This window comes from Nannospalax galili, unplaced genomic scaffold, assembly GCF_000622305.1.
Source record: "Nannospalax galili isolate Female #2095 unplaced genomic scaffold, S.galili_v1.0 scaffold1082, whole genome shotgun sequence".
NCBI classification, from domain to species: domain Eukaryota; kingdom Metazoa; phylum Chordata; class Mammalia; order Rodentia; family Spalacidae; genus Nannospalax; species Nannospalax galili.
In genome coordinates, this window is record NW_008348580.1 from 575,606 (window position 1) to 588,650 (window position 13,045).

At 40.3% G+C, this 13,045-nt stretch overlaps 1 long non-coding RNA gene across 1 annotated transcript in view; it reads left to right on the forward strand.

Annotated features, from left to right (window-relative positions):
* The window catches only part of LOC115072430, a 25,233-nt gene that overhangs the window by 9,014 nt on the left and 3,174 nt on the right, over window positions 1-13,045 (forward strand). The window contains exon 2 of the long non-coding RNA XR_003851491.1: window positions 8,709-8,795. This is a non-coding gene — a long non-coding RNA (uncharacterized LOC115072430). The remainder of the gene's footprint in view (window positions 1-8,708; window positions 8,796-13,045) is intronic.

A 13,045-nucleotide genomic window follows, 5' to 3' on the forward strand; every position in this document is an offset into this window, starting at 1 on the left:
CGGCGAGGAGGGGGATGGTAGGGTGAATGTGGCTTAGGGAGTCCTGGCGCGCGGAGAGCTGCACTATAAACTTACCCCAAGAGGCCTGAGGATAGTCTCTTCTGATGGATTTTGGTTTAATTTGTTCTTGCCCTTCCAGAGTCTTGTGCTCTCTCTGATTTTTTAATGTAGGCACTTACAGCTATAAACTTCCCTCTTATGACTGCTTTTAAAGTGTCCCAGAGCCTTTGTTGTGTTGTATTGTTCTTTTCGTTGAATTCCCAAATAAATTCATTGAATAAAAAAATACTTTTATTTCTTTTGTAATTTCTCTTTTAACCCATTCATCATTTCAGGAGTATGTTGCTTAATCTTTATGAGTTCATGTCGTGACTAGGGCTTCTTCCAGTGCTGATTTTAAGCTTTATTGCATTGTGGTCTGATAGAATGCATGGAATTATTCCTTTTCTTTTTCTTTTTTAATTTAATTCAATTTAATTTAATTTTTTGTATTTCTTGAGGTTTGTTTTGTGCCCCAGTATGTTTTCAATTTTTGAGAAAGTTCCATGGGGTGCTTAATCAAAAGTGTATTCTTTGGTGTTTCCGTGGAGTATTCGGATGGTATCTGTTAGGTCTATTTGATGTATCATATTAATTCAGATGTCTCTCTCTTTATGCTTTGTCCAGTCGATCTGTCTAATGGAGACAGTGGGGTATTGAATTCCCCTCCTATTACTGAGTTGGGGTTAATCTGTGTGTTAACATCCTGTAGTGTTGTTTTTATGAATTTGTGTGCACCAGAGTTTGGTGCATATATGTTCATGATTGTAATATGTTCATGGTTAATTGTTCCATTGATCAGAATGAAGTGATCTCTAAACTAAAATCTAATTAGTTTTAGTTTGAAGTCTATTTTGTCAGATTTTAGAATTGCAACCCCTGCTTCTTTCTTAGTGCCATTTGCTTGAAATAGTCTTTCCATAATTTCATCTTAAGACAGTGCCTGTCCTTCAAGGTTAGATGGGTTTCTTACAGACAACAAAAAGATGGAATTTGTTTCTTTTTTCTTTTTTGGGGGCCTTTTTGAGACAGGGTCTCCCTGTAGCCCCAGCTGGCCTGGAGCTATGTAGACCAGGCAGGCCTTGAACTCAGAGATCTGCCAGCCTCTGCCTCCAAAGTGCTGGGAGTGCAGGCGTGTGTCACCATGCCCAGCAGAATTTGTTTCTTAATCCATTCAACTACCATGTGTCTTTTGACTGGGGAATCCAGCCCATTGATATTTAAAGTTATTATTGAAAGATGTGTCTTGGTTGCCATCATTTTGATTACTGTTTGCATTCTTTGTCTAATTTTGTATTTCCACAATTATACCTTTATTTTGTTTCTTTCTGTTTCCCCAGCGTATAGTTGTTCCTTTCTCCATTCTTTGTATTGCTTCAAGTATTCTTTGAAGGGGTAATTTTTTGGACTGTATTCTTTCAGGCTATTTGTGTCATGGAAGATATTTCTTTTCTCCTCAACTATAATAGACATTTTTGCTGGGTAAATATTCTGGGCTGGCATCTATGCTCATTTAAAACTGGAAATACCTTGGTCCAGGCTCTTCTGGCTTTTGTAGTTTGCATTAATAAATCAGATGGGCTTTCCTTTATATATGAGTTGTTTTTCTTTTATAGCTTTCAGTATTCTCTGTTTGTTCTGTTCCTAGTATTTTTACTATGATATGCTGTGTGGAGTTTCTTTTCTGATCCTGTTTGTTTGGAGTTCTGTGTGCTTCCTGTATTTGTATGGGGAAACAGTGGCCAACCCTATTTAAGATCTGGTCAGTACCATTAACCTGAAATTCTTCTCCCTCTCTGCCTTTGATACATGGATTTGGTCTTTTAATGGTGTCCCACATCTCCTACATATTCCATGCCTGTGTTTTTAAATTTTTTTCATAATCTTTGCTTGAGTGGTCCAATTCTTCAACTTTATCCTCCACTGTTGATATTCTGTTTTCCATTTCATTCATTCTGGTGGTAAGTCTTTCTCCTGTTGTTTTAAATTGGCTTATTTAGTTTTTCACTTCCTTCTTCATTTCAGCCTGAGTTTTCTTCAATGTTTCTGTATCTTTTGTGATTTCAGTCAGAAATTAATCCTTATCTTCTATTAGTTTTTTTTATTTGTTTGTTTATGTATTCTTTAAATTTGTTTAATTCCTTGATCATGTTTAGATTGTTCTTTTAAATTCTGTGTCCTGGGTTATCTCCAGGGGGTTTCCCCTGGAGAACTCTTCCTTAGGACTGGTGGAGTTTGTGGGAACATACTGTTTTGGTTTTCCCTGTTAATTTTCCATTGCGATTTTGGCATGTGGATTTCTTTGTTGTTTGTGATTCTGGTATGAAACGCAAACCTTCCTTTGTTGAGCTGAAGTCTGCTTCTGTTTGTATTATTGGTGTGCCTTGTTTGTTTTCTTATTGTGTATGTGAAGCTGGTTGGTTTAGATTTCAGGTTCTTTCATTTTATTTTGGAGGGAACTGATGGCTTCAGATCAGCTACTCTGGAGCTCCCACAGAGGTCCAAGTCAGGCTCCAGTCAGGTACACTCAGGCTTCCTTCTTACATTTGGACCCCTACTATGGAATACTCAGAGCACAATTTGGGAAGTTTGCTAGGGGAGGCTTTATTTTGGCACTCTCAAGTGGTCTGCTGAGTTCTCAGCCCCTACAACAAGGCAGAGGCCAGATCAGGAACTCTTAGGCAACCTGCTAAGGTCTCGCTCTGCCCTACAGTAGGGAAGGTATATCCCCAGGGCCATGGGATCCCAATTAGAGTGTTGTGTATGGTGCAATTTGGGGAAGGTCACCACCATGTGGAGGCCAGATCTGGCACTCACAGGCTGTCTGCTGAGTTCTCAGCCCCTACCGGAGGCTGAGACCAGATTAGGCACTCTCCTGCCCTCTGCTGAAGTCTCTGCTCTACAGTAGGGTGGGTCTATCCCTGAGGCTGTGGAAGGGGCCTCATGTAATCCCAGTTGGGGGTTAGGTATGGTGAGATTTGGGGAAGCTACGGGGAAGCTCACCACCACATGGAGGCTGGATCCAGGTGCTCCCAGGCTGTCTGCTGAACTCTCAGCCCCTACACTAGGCAGAGGCCAGATCAGGCACTCTCAGGCCATCTGTCTTGATATTTTTTAAGTGTTAGATGATATCTAGTGACCTTCTTCTTTGAAAGATTAGGAATTAATTTTTAAAATTTATGTCTCTCCTGAAAAACACTAGCACACACTCTCTCAGCATAGTTCTTTTTCAGTACTGGGAATACAAATTTCAGTGGCCACAGGAGTTGCAGGGGTGGAGTGTTGGGAGAGTAGAAGCACAGTCCCACACTGCCCCCAACAGTAGGCTGCATTCTTTTCAGAGAGCTCCTTTACCAATCCAGTAGAGCCGAATTCTTGACTTCACTGCACCAGAAAAGGACTTCAGGATGGGCTAGTGCGAAGCCAAGTTGGAGTTTATGAAAAGATATTTTAGGGGCTGGAGAGATGGCTCAGTGGTTAAGAACACTGGTTGTTCTTGCAGAAGACCCAGGTTCGAATCCCAGAACCCACATGGCAGCTAAAACTGTCCATAACTCCAGTTCCAGGGGATCCGACAGCCTCTTCTGTCCTCCTCAGGCATTGCACAACACAGGTGTGTATTGCCTGCATGTAGGTAAGTGTATTACCTACACACAGGCAATACACATATACACATAAAATAAAAATAATAAATAAAATATGAAAAAAAATTTTTTAAAGGGAAAGCTATTTTAATACAGATTTTAAACATGAGATTTAAGAGAAAGAGAGGTGCTTGGGGAAAAAAATGAGACACAGTCCAGAGCAGAGGTATGGTTTTCCTAAAGGAGAGTTGTGACATATTTGGAAATAGGAACCACGTCTTAGAATAGTTTCTCACACTTGGCCTTTTTATTTATTCAGTACTGGGACTCAATCATGAATGCTAGGTAAATATTCTACTACTGAGCTTATACTGCCAGTCCTAGCACAGAGCATTTAATAAAATAATAAATGCTTTTCCAGTGATTGAGGGAAATGACAGCTAGGAGGATTGTAAACATATCGGTCAATCGTATGTATTGTGTACATATGACAGCATGGATAGGTGATGGGGAAACTGGTAGAATAGTCCATTCAGAAAGAGTACTTTGTGGTTGTTATTTGAATCAGGGTCTCACTATATAATCTAGGGTGGCCTGGAACTTACTATGAATCTAGGCTAGTCTGGAACTCATGGCAGTCCACCTATCTAAACCTCGCAAGTGCTGGGATTACAAGATAAGACGCCAGGTCAGACAGATGGTTCATTAGGTAAAGGTATTTACCACTGAGTTTGATGACTTGAGTTTGATCCCCAGAACCCACATGGTAGAAGGAGAGAACCAACTCTCACAAGTTGTCCTCTGACTTCCACACATGTACCATGGCACTAGAATGCCCCCCCATAGATAAATAAATAAAAATAAATAAGTAAATAAATAAATAAATGTAAAACAAATCAAACCTTTAATTGTAGCCCTTGGGAGACAGAGACAAAAAAAAAACAAAAACAACAAAAACCCAACAATAATAATCCAAAACAAAACAACAACAAAAAACCCAAAGATGAGCCACTATGCCTGTCAAAAGAGCACTTTTTTTTTTTTTTTACATTTTTGTTTAATTTATCTTGTGTGTGGATGTGGGCACTTATGCTACACTTATGTGTGGAAGTTTGAGGACAACTTATGGAAGTCAGTTTTCTCCTTTTAACATTTGGATCTCAGGGATGGAATGCAGGTCTTCAGACTTGGCTGCAAGTGGCTTTACCCACTGAGCCATCTCACTAGCCCCCCACAAAGCACTTGTAAATTCACTTTTACTTATAAACATAGCCACTGTTCTTTTCTCAATATTGTCAGAAACAATCTTTTATTACATAGTTGAGATTACATAGTTGAACTTTGTTGTTGTCTATTTGATCTTTGCTGAGAATATAATACACCAGGAATTACAAATATTGTTGTTAGAATTGCTTTTTTTTGAAAGGGAGAGAGAGAGAGACAGAGATAGAGACTCACTGTGCAACCATGGCTTGACTGAAACTTACTATGTAGACAAGGTTGGCCCCCAATGTAAGGAGATCCACCTGACTCTGGCTCTGAGTACTGAGATTAAAAGCACCCGACACAAGGTTACGTATTTCCCTTCTTGAACCGTAATTTTAAAAGGTTTCTGATCACATTTTTTCAAGTATCAACTAGAATGTGAGTCATTTGAAAATAGGAACCATGTCATCTGCCCCCATGCCTGGATTGAACTGTTACTTTAAACTGAGTTGACACCTGTAATCCCAGCACCTGAGGCAGAAAGACTGCCATGAGTTCAAGGTCATTCTTGGCTACATAGTGAGTTTGAAGTCAGGCTTAGCTACTTGAGACCTTGTCTCAAAAAAAAAGAGAAAGAAAAAAAAGGAAAAAGGTAAAAAAGCTAGCATGGTGGCCCTTGCATTTAATCCCAGCACTCATCAAACAGAGGCAGGTTAGTTTGAAGTCACCCTGGTCTACATTGCAAGTTTCAGGCCAGCCAGAGCTATATCATCTTCTTTAAACACTTAAGTCTAAATATATTATCATACTTGGAGATATTGACTGGACTTCAACATAGGAATTTGGAATTTGAGGAATATACAATTCATCCCCTCACAATCACTTGTAAGTTAAGGATGGCGTTAGTTGTTATAACACACATGTCCACTTATAATGTGCCTTTTTTTGTTTCTCCAAGGTGTCTGTCTCTATGTAGCTCAGGCAGGCCTCACTGAAACTCACTATGTAGAACAGAATGGCCTCAAACTCAGGATTCTACCTCAAACTCAGGTAGAACTCCCAGTGCAGGGATTATAGGCATATGTCCCCATATCTAGCCTAATGTTATTTGAAATTCCAGAGATAACAATTCTATATAGTGGCTCAAACATTCATTCTCTTTGATACTTATATGCTTTTTGAGTGGAATGCCCACCTTCTCCCTATCCTGGTCACTGGCAAACTGCTATTTATCCTTCAAACCTTACCCTAAGACTTTTGTGAAATCTGAAATTCTGTATTTGGAACTGTTATTATTGCTGTGTGTGTTGGTCTGGTAGAATTTTGTTACTTTTTCTAGCTTCATAGTTTCTAAAAGTGGCTCTTCTCTGCTGTTTTCCATTGTTATAGCAGAACACCTGAGACTAGGTAATTTATAAAGAAAAAAGGTATTTGGTGTGCGTGCGTGTGTGTGTGTGTGTGTGTGTGTGTGTGTGTGTGTGTACAAGTGCAAATGCACCCCTGTGTACATTTAAGGTACCATCCACTTTTTTTTTTTTTTGGTTTTTTTGAGACAGGGTCTCCCTGTAGCCCCAGCTGTCCTGGAACTCACTATGTAGACCAGGCTGGCCTTGAACCCACAGAGATCCGCCTGCCTCTGCCTCCCGAGTGCTGGGATTAAAGACATGTGCCACCACAGCTGGCACCACCTTTATATTTTACTTCATTTATACTTTTTTTGAGATGGGGTCTCTCACTGGATTGGAACTCAACAAATACACTTGGATTGACAGGAGCCAAAAAGATGTCTGAGTCTCCCCAGCACTGATATTACAAGGGCACTTTAAAAACTTGGGTTCTGCGCTGGGTGTGGTGGCGCACACCTTTAATCCCAGCACTCAGGAGGCAGAGGCAGGTGGATTTCTGTGAGTTCAAGGCCAGCCTGGTCTCCATAGTGAATCCAGGCCAGCTAGGGCTACAGAGAGACCCTGTCTCAAAAAAGACCAAAAAACCCCTCAAAAACAAAAAACAAAAAAACTCGGGTTCGTGTGCAGTAGGAGTTTTCCAACTTACTGACTGAGCAGTGTTCCCAGTCCATTTCTTTTTCTCCTTAAACAGCCAAGAATGCCAGCCTTTGAGCCCCACCCCCATGACTTCTTCTAACTTAATAACTTCCTGAAGACTCTGTCTTCAAATATTATTGACCTAGGAATTGAAGGATTAAATTTCCAACACAGGACTCTCAAGGTACATCTTTAAACCAAAGCACCTATTTACAGAGGAAACAGTCTCAAAATGTAAACTCTTCTGCAGGATTTAGAATGAGAAGAGAACTGGAAATCACATGTGCAGCTCCAGGATTGGCACACACACACACACACACACACACACACACACACACACACACAATAAAAATAAATACTTTTAAATTAAAATTTAAGTTTGTCCTTTACTATTTATGCAGCTAATCATATCAAGAGAAACAAGGCATTCAGGGACTTGGCTATTCAGCTATAAGAAACCCATTAATGTCTTTTAAATGTGTGAGTTAAAGCCAATCACACCTTCATTTTTCAAGCACAAAATGTGCAGGTGAATTTAAACCATTGCATTATAGTCAAGCTGTCTGATCAGCTTTAGATTCAAGGCCTACTGTTTCAATCCATGAAGAAACAATGTGGTGCCCACAGAGTCTTGCATATATATATATGTGTGTGTGTGTGTGTGTGTGTGTGTGTGTGTGTGTATGTATATATATACTATTTTAATGCGAAGTTTGGCCCAAAAGGAGATTATCTCAGGGACCTCTTCATTTATGAAATCTTTATTTCTCACTTACTGGTATTCTTAGTAACCAGAAAACCTTAAATCAAACACACTAGTATGAAAATATGTCCAATCTAATTCTGGCATGTTAATTTTCAAGTTCCTTAATTCTTGTAAACATAACTGTGTTTCATTGCTTTGTGATTACTCAAGAGATTATGCCAGGCTGAGCTCTCAAATTGCTTACTTGGCTCCTGAGTTGCTCTTATACTGCTTCATATTTCCTAGATATGGGAGAGGGATCATACTTCTTTGTTTTTCTAAATCAAATTAAGCCAAGGTTGATCTGTCATCTTATGAAGGACCCCCCCACACACAATGTTTCAGGCTGGAGCCACTAGACAATGTGTTCTTTTTCTACCATGAGATACTGTAAAAAGTCCTGGTTCCTCATTTTTGGAGAAAGCTACCAGATGGGTGCTGGCCCCACTGAAGCATGCTACAGCCAGATAAGTTTGTGACAGAGCCTGGGGCGCAACAGCACATGCACCCCATGCCTTGCTGCAAGATAGGATTTTTTGATGTCCGTAACAGTCTCAGAGATCTGAAAACTAGTGTCTTTCTGAGTTTCCCTGGAGTCTGGTTTTGAGGTTGAGTTCCAGCTCACCCTTTTCCTAGAAGCACAAAATCCATTGGTTTGAGTGAGAAGGGAAAATTATCTTTTTTTACTGACAAAGACGTCATCAAAAGAGATACGATGGAAAGCACATTCTATTGCACTTTCTAAAGTGGAGTTCACAGTTGGCTACTGTCAAGGGGTGTTTTTTAGTGGGAAGAGGCTAAGATGCTGATAAACAAGCTGTGTTGCATTGGACCACCCCACAGTGAAGAATATCTACCCAAAAGCCAGTGGTACTAAGATTGAGACACTCTCCTGTATGACAGTTCAGTTTATTAAATTCAGAAATGTAGCCATTCTGTCACTTAAGCTTAAGCCTTTGTGTATTACTTTCTGCATGTATTTACATATCAGTTTGATGATTTATGAGGGATAATTTAGCTCTTTGTTTCATTATTCTTAAAACATTAACAAATTGACAATTATAATTGATTTTAGGTTGTTTGTGCTTACAGAATTTGATTCGATGTAGGAGAAATGGGGTAGATGCTCCGGGTCAGCTGCTTCTGGAACAGAAGAAAAATGCCGAGAGGGTGGGAGAGGTAATGCTGAGACCAAGAATATTTAAAACTGGGGAGTCTTGGGGGAGATGGACAGCACAGGGCTTCCACGTAAGACTGCACAAGTCGGACACACATCGGAGGCACAATCATAGGCTGTTGCTGCCAAAGTATGGTTCCCAGAGCAGCAGCAGCAAACATTCCTTGGGAGTTTTCTAGAAATGCAGAATCAGCTCACACTCCAGACTCCCTGATCATCATCTACCTGTGTTTGTTTTTGTTGCTTTTTGTTTGTTTGGTTTTTTGAGACAGTATGTCACCTATCCCAGGCTGGCCTCCCACTCACAATGTAAGCAAAGATGACTTTGAATTTCAGATTCTCCTGCTTCCATCCTGCAAGTTCTGGGACTACAGGCATGTGCCACCATGCCTGATTCACAGTCTACCTTTGAAGAGGGGTACTGGGTTGTTTCTTGTGTGCATTTAATCCTGAGAAACACTGACAGAGAAGACAAGCAAAGAAAGATCTCTAGAGTTGTGGCACACCTAGCCTGCATAGCCCAGTGCCAAAAAGGGCTAGTCTCTTCATGAGATAACCTTTCTGTGCTTTAGATATTTTGAGCCATAAGGTACAAAAAAAGGTTTCATTGACTTTACTTTTTCTTTTTTGAGTATTTTAGTTTTGGAGAGGAGTTTATTATAGATTCATAGGTGAGAGCTTAAGAGGGAGATAGAGAAAGCCATGTTGTTTGCATTAGGCTTAGAGGTTGGCTACTTAGCTAACAAACAGCTGCATGGCCAAAAGGGGAGACTTAAGAGAAAGAGTAAGGAAGCCCATTTCCAGAAAAAGTACACTTAGGCTCAAGCCAGCACCTGAGAGAATGAGACAGAAACAAAGAAAAAGAAAGAGTTATGCCTTCTTGAGAATTCAGAAAGTCATGACTCAGAAAAGCGGGCAGAACCCAATTTTTTTTAAAATATAGAAAAATAAGCTAAAGCAAGAGAACCTTATTATCTAAAATGGATAGTTTCAAAATTAAAAGTATATGAACAGGGCCAGGCTGTCCATGCCTTTAATCCCAGCACTTGGAAAGCAGAGACAATGCGCGTTCAAAGCCAGCCTGGTCTAAATAGTTAGGCCCTGTCTCAAACAAAACAAAAAAGTAAATGAACAGGACAGGGGATGTGGCTCAGTGGTACAATACTTGCCTATCATGTGTGAGGCCCTGGGTTTGAGCTCCAGCACTGAAGAAAATGTAAAGCAAACCAGGGAGCTGGAGAGATGGCTCAGTAGTTAAGAACATTGGCTGCTCTTGCAGAGGACCCAGGTTTGGTTTCCAGCACCTACATGGCAGCTAACAACCATCTTTAACTCCAGTTTCAGGAAATCTGATGCCATCTTCTGGCCTCTTTGGGCATTGCATAACACAGGTACACTTACATACATGCAGATGAAACACTCATATGCATAAAAATAAACAAATTTAAAGGAAAAATAAACCAACATTGTGAAATCAGGTGTGAGGAAATTCAGAGACAATGCGCAGTTCAACTGAACACAACAATGATATCTACTGGAAAATTTAGACTGTTTCATATTTATATCTGTCCTAGTTTGTTTCTCCATGGCTGTGACAAAATACTCTGACAAATACCAACTTGGAGAGGGTTTATTCAGCTTCCATCTCCTGGGTCACAGTTCATCAGGGAGCCCAAGGAAGGAACTCAGGGCAGGAACCTGGAGGCAGGAGCTGGAGCACAGGCCATGGAGGAATGCTGCTTACTGGCTTACCCCCTGGCCCCTGCTCAGCCTGCTTTCTTATGTAACACAGGCCCACCTGCCCAGGGGTGGCACCACCCACAGTGGGCTGGGCCCTCCCACATTACTCAACAATCAAGAAAATGCCTCACAGACATGGTCACAGGCCAGTCCAATGGAGGCAATTCCCCAGTTGAGGCTCCCTCAACCCAGGTATGTCATGTTGACACTAAAGCTATCCAGCACAACATCTCAGAGTTGTAGACACTGGTTTAACAGCAATTTAAAATATCCAGGTATGTGCTGAGCCTCACAAATGGAAGACCAGTGCCTTCCTGTGACTTCTGTTCTTTCCTGTTGTTCTTTGTCCTGCTTTTAGGACTTTAATACTGTATTGCCACTGGGGAGACAACACTCCATGAATATTAGAGATGAAATATAAATAACAGTAAGATGCTCCTAGTTGAAATTTTTTAAAGAAGAAAAAAAATCAAATTATACCCCATATTAGGAAAATTAGTATTTGCCTATGATATGAGAACCAAATATTTTTCCCAGTTCATCTTTGGTTCTCCCCAACCCCCAGTGCTGATGATCAAACCCAGGGCCTCATGTGTGGTAGGAAAATCTAAATCCCTACCCTCATTCCACCTTTTGAAGGGAGAGATTTGAATAGGGTCTTATGTAGCTCAGACTGGTCTCAAACTTTCCTTGTAACTAAGGTTGACCTTGAACTCTTGATTCTCCCGCTTTTATCCCTCACGTGCTGGGATTGTAGATGTGAACCAGCCTTGTCTACATAGTGAGTTCCAGGCCAGCTGGGGCTCAAAAAGACCATAAATAGCCAGGTGTGGTGGTGCACACCTTTAATCCCAGCACTTGGGAGGTAGAGGCAGGCAGATGTCTGTGAGTTCAAGGTCAGCTTGGTCTACATAGTTTCACAGTGAGTTCCAGGACAGCTGGGACTACAGGGAGACCCTGTCTCAAAAAAAAAAAAAAAAGAAAAGAAAAAGACCATAAATAAATAAATAAAACCACAGAATGGTTGTGAGAGTTTAGAAGAAAAAGAGATAAACCAAAGATGAAAGCCTACATAAAACAAGTAATGGGTGGGAGAAGGAAGAGTTAAAACTGAAAATTATAAGATGAACAGCAAGAATAAGAAGTCTAGGCATGATGGTAAACACCTGTAGTCCATAATTCTAGCACTTGGGATGCAGAGGCAGGAGGATCAGGAATTTAAGTAAGGCCACTGAGTGAGACCCTGTCTCAACAAAACAAAACAAAACGTACCGTTGAAACAGAGAGAAAAAAACTTGAAGAGGTTCTCTTAACTTTAAAGAGTTCTAAGGATAATACAATCATAAGAATTGAAAAGTGTCCAATGAATTAGCAACAAGGAAATCACAGGAAAGCTATTGTCCCCTCCACGTTCAGATAATGGAAATAGAGGAATAAGACCAGAACACAAATACATCTAGACATGAGAAATGAGACAGAAATTCAAGAATAAAAGAGACAGAGAAACACTATGGGAAGGGAAATCCAGCTGTATTTTGGTCCATGAGTCCAGTCAACTTGACAACAGCTTTGCCTCCTTTCCCAAAAACTTCATCTCTTCTCCTAATTCCAGCTTCTTCAATGTTTTTCCAATAATTTCTACTGCTTCCCTCCCCACCCACCCCTTTCTTTTAGTAACAAAAGAATTAAGATTAATAGGTAGAAATCAGATTGTAACTAACCTCAAAATGAATGATATAAAATATGGTTATATTTTATATAACCATAACAAGAAATAGAAACAATATAATATTACATATACATACATATATGTGTATATATATGACATTTTACTGAAGACTGTAAAAGAAGACTTGAATGAATGGGAGTCTTGCCAAGTTCCTGGATAACAATGACTATAATAAAATTGTCAGTTCTTCTCAAATTAATTTATAGGTTTAATGTAACAAAATAAAATAGGATATCTTTTGATGCTTGAAATGGTGATACTAGAGTTGATTGGTTAGAAAAAACAAAGAGCCAAGAAATACTTTTTTGAGATAGAGTGTCACTCTGTAGCATAGGCTGGATTCACATTTGTGGCAATCTTCTTGCTTCAGGTTTCCAATCGCTGGGATTGCAGGTGTGAGCCACCACTGCCAGTCAACCTGTCACTTATTATATAGTCAACCCTGACCTTGAAATTTTGACCCTCCTGCCTCAGCCCCCTATGTTCTGGAATCAGAAGCACGTGTCATCATGCATATTTTATGCCAGGCAAGCAAGCATTCTACTGAGCAATATCTCCAACCCAAGAAAAAATTTTAAAAAGGACATTTGGGGGCCAGGGAGATGTCTCAGCAGTTAAGAACACTGGTTATTCTTACAGAGGACATGGTTTTGGTTCCCAGCACCCACATGGCAGCTAAGAACTAATAGTAAATTCTAGTTCCAGGGAATCCAACACCCTCTTCTAACTTCCGAGGGCATTGCATGACACAGTTGCATTTACAGACAGACAAACAGTCATACA